The 3,933-nt window shown below is 43.4% G+C and overlaps 1 long non-coding RNA gene across 1 annotated transcript; it reads right to left on the bottom strand.

The window, feature by feature from the left end:
• Positions 1–1,401: 1,401 nt before the first annotated feature.
• On the bottom strand, positions 1,402–3,706 carry LOC131691118 (uncharacterized). The gene is made up of 4 exons (XR_009305712.1): positions 3,400–3,706; positions 2,686–3,335; positions 1,932–2,636; positions 1,402–1,844 (listed from the first exon to the last, which is right to left on the bottom strand). It is a non-coding gene; the product is annotated as an uncharacterized LOC131691118 (long non-coding RNA).
• Positions 3,707–3,933: the final 227 nt, after the last annotated feature.

Genomic DNA, 3,933 nt, shown 5'->3' with positions numbered 1-3,933 from the left:
ATGTAGTGAACTCGATCCCCGTACCATCAAACAGACCAAAGGTAAATGCCTGAACTGTAACACATGCGACCACAATAAATAAATTCTATTTTGTTAGGTATTTGACGATCCAGTAGTTCGTTACTGTTATCGTTGCAAAGAAGCGTGTACACATGCAACGCAGGCGAGAGTCGTATAACATTTCAAACAGCACGATGGTGGACGTTGTTGGTATTATGCAGCGGACCAAGTTCGACTTCCGTATATGTACCAGCAACCATCTTCCAGTGAAACGATAAGCACGGTCGAACGAGATCCATTGCCGGTTCGGAAGGTCACGCTTAATCTAATCCTGTGCTTTCTGCAGCAAAAATTACAGCAAAAGACAGTTCCGGTAGGTAGAAGTCTCCATATAGTATTTATTCCGATTAATAGCTTTCTATTTTCGTTTTCAGTAAAATGGAGAAGAAAAAACAAATCCCTGCAGCAGGATTGACAAAGTTTACCAGAAAGCAACAATTACCACAAAATATTGATGCGTCGCAGTATCAATTGACCAGATTCGCCAATCACTCGGCTTCTTCCGAATGCTGATAAACCTACAATATGATATTAAACATCAAGACGGAGGTATCATCTCTAAACGAATTCTTCCACTGGATGGAAGGAAAACGCTGCGAAGACGAATGGTCATCGAGACACTAAAAAGGTATCAGTTGGACCGGTTTTCTGCAATGGTCAAATCGTTTGCCAACGGCTTCCAGCTGGCCGAAGGAAAAGTGATCCACGACTTTCAAATATTTCTCGGTCCGACGGCTGATCCAGTTGTTGCTGGACTAGAGAGCAACGCGGTCTATTTGACCCGATTGGTGCAACGACCAGTGACACAATATCCGCAACCCCAGAATATTGCTGCTGAGATCAATTTGGCCTGACAAGGATGAGCGATCAGCATACTACATAATAACGTCTCGTTTGTTCTCGGGAAGTGTATCATTATTTTAAAAAAAAATAAAAACAGATTGCATTATTTATTTTATTTTTTTGATAAAAAAGAAAACATCTGAAGTATAAGAAAATAAGAAGAAGAGTACCAAAATAGAGAGCACGACGGCGTCCGATTCTCCATAGCTTGACATCGGAGCTACGTAGCTCTTATACCGCCTGACGAATTTGACAACTTCGAAGCCCAACAGTCCGATTTCGATGGTGCAAAATAGCACGATATAGTTCTTATATAAAGCGCGGTATAGCTCTTACGTCGGACCTCATCGGCCTGACCATCAGCCCGATCGTCAGGCTGACTCGGCCCGACAAATTTCACTGGGTCTAGGGACCCAGTGAAAAATGTCGGGCCGAGTCGGCCTGACAATCGGGCTGACGATCAGGCCGATGAGGTCCGACGTAAGAGCTACACCGCGCTTTATATAAGAACTATATCGTGCTGTTTTGCACCATCGAAATCGGACTGTCGGGCTTCGAAGTTTTCAAAATCGTCAGGCGATATAAGAGCTACGTAGCTCCGATGTCAAGCTATAGAGAATCGGACACCGTCGTGCTCACTATTTTGGCACTCTTCTTCTTCTTTCTGATCCGTCAGATTTCTTTTTATTCATTTTTCATTAAAAAAAATTAAACCAGTTGATGCAATCTGTTTTATTTACATTTTATATTCAACAATTGCGCTTTCCAAGCATAAAAAGAATATAAAAAGCATAATTATCGTCGCACTGGAAGCAATGCTACGGTGCTGGTCTGATGCAAATATGGAAAGCGAACTCCGTTGAGTGCATAATACCAGCACCGTTTACCATCGTGCGTTTCCCAATGTAATCCGTTTTTCCCGCCGGCTGCGTATGTAGATGCTAACGTGACGTAATGACCGGATCGTGGAATTCCAATAACAGAATTTATTAATTGTGGTCGGATGCATTATAGAGAATTTACCTTACCTAGTTGCTGGTACGGGAAGTTTAGGCAATGCTGCTATACGTTGTTCGGCCAAGATTTCGACCCGAAAAACTGCTTGTCGCCGATTGGCACACGGCCTACATAGGATTGTTGCAGATGTTCTGTGTAGTCACTCACCAGTGGTCGTGCCAGATTGTTATCCAATCAGGTCCAACAGACGCGTTACTCCCGTCCAGTAACAACTGCACTGCAATGTCAGTTAGAGAAATATTTTCTTCGGCTCAATTTGACCGTTGCGGGAAACCCATTTCACAGGTTGTACAGTGCCTTGAACACCATGTGCGAGACAAATTTGCACTATTCGTGGTAGATAAGCAAAACGTGATAGGACCTTCATCTTCGAGTCGTTTTTACTCCAGCCAAATGAAGAATTCGTTTAGAGCTGACTCCTACGCATTTCTGTTTACTACCTTATTGCAGGCCTTTCAGCATATCGAAGAAGGCGACAGCGTCAGCGCAACCAAATTCAGGTTCATCAGCGACGAGTTAAAGCGGTTACCGTCGCACTGGAAGTAATGCGATAGTTGTTGGTGAACACATAGAAATTGAGCTCCGTCAAGGGCAAAAATTCTAGCACCGTCCACCATCGTGCTTTTCGAAATGGTACCCGCCTTTTCCCATCCGCTGCGTGAGTAGATGCTTCGTCACGACGATAAACATGACGTAACGACCGGATCGTCAAATTCCTATAACAGAACTTATTAATTGTGGTCGCATGCATTATAGAGAATTTACCTTCAATCTAGTTGCTGGTACGGGAAGTTTAGGCAATGCTGCTATACGTTGTTCGGCAAAGATTTCGACTAGAAAGACTGCTTGTCGCCGATTGGCACACGGCCTACATCGGATTGTTGCGGATGTTCTGTGTCGTCACTCACCAGTGGTCGTACCAGATTGTTATCCAACCAGGTCCAACAGACACGTTACTCCCGTCCAGTAAGAACTGCACTGCAATGTCAGTTAGAGAAATATTTTCTCCGGCTCAATTTGACCATTGCGGGAAACCCGTTCAACAGGTTGTATCTTTTCATCTACTCGTGGTAGATAAGCAAAACGTGATCGGACCTTTTCTCTTCGAGTCGTTTTTACTCCAGCCAACTGAAGAATTCGTTTAGAGCTGACTCCTCCGCCTTGATGTTTACTACCTTATTGCAGGCCTTTCAGCATGTCGATGAAGCCGACAGCGTCAGCGCAACCGAATTCAGTTTCATTAGCGACATAATTTATATTCGCCGTGCGGGAACAGATTCGAATAATTGTCGAATTTGTACGGCTGATGCTGCGACGCATCAATAGTGACTCGATCCAATCTACGTTTGATTTGCGATGAATGTTGATTTCCGTTAAATTTTCTGTTAGATTTGTTTTTTGTTTTCTCCATTCTACTGCAAATAATGAATATAGAAAGCTATTAGTCGGATTAAATAATACATGGAAATTTTGGCCTACCGGAACGTAATTTTGTTGCAGAATGCACTGGATCAAATTCAGCATGACCTGCCGGGCCTACAATGGATCTCGTTCGAGTCAAAGCGGTTACCGTCGCACTGGAAGTAATGCGATGGTTGCTGGTGCACATATGGAAATCGAACTCCGTCGAAGGCAAAATGCCAGCCCCGTTCACCATCGTGCGTTTCGAAATGGTATCCGCCTTTTCCCATCCGCTGCGTGTGTAGAAGCTTCGTCACGACGATAAACGTGACGTAATGACCGGATCGTCGAATTCCTATAACAGAATTTATTTATAGTGATCGGATGTATTATACTGCCGCTAGAAGCATAATTGTCCCATGTTCTATGGGAATCCCTATACACATGGGACAATTATGATTCTAGCGGCAGTATAGAGTTCAGGCATTTACCTTCAAACTATTGTTGGAAAATCAATTTTCGGTATGTAATATCAATTCATCATTACTATGTTTATTCTGTACACCTGTACACTCGGGATACCACAAGAGAGCAATATTGCGAGAGAGAAAG

Source organism: Topomyia yanbarensis, chromosome 3, assembly GCF_030247195.1.
Source record: "Topomyia yanbarensis strain Yona2022 chromosome 3, ASM3024719v1, whole genome shotgun sequence".
NCBI lineage: Eukaryota > Metazoa > Arthropoda > Insecta > Diptera > Culicidae > Topomyia > Topomyia yanbarensis.
This window is presented reverse-complemented; position numbering and strand designations above follow the sequence as displayed.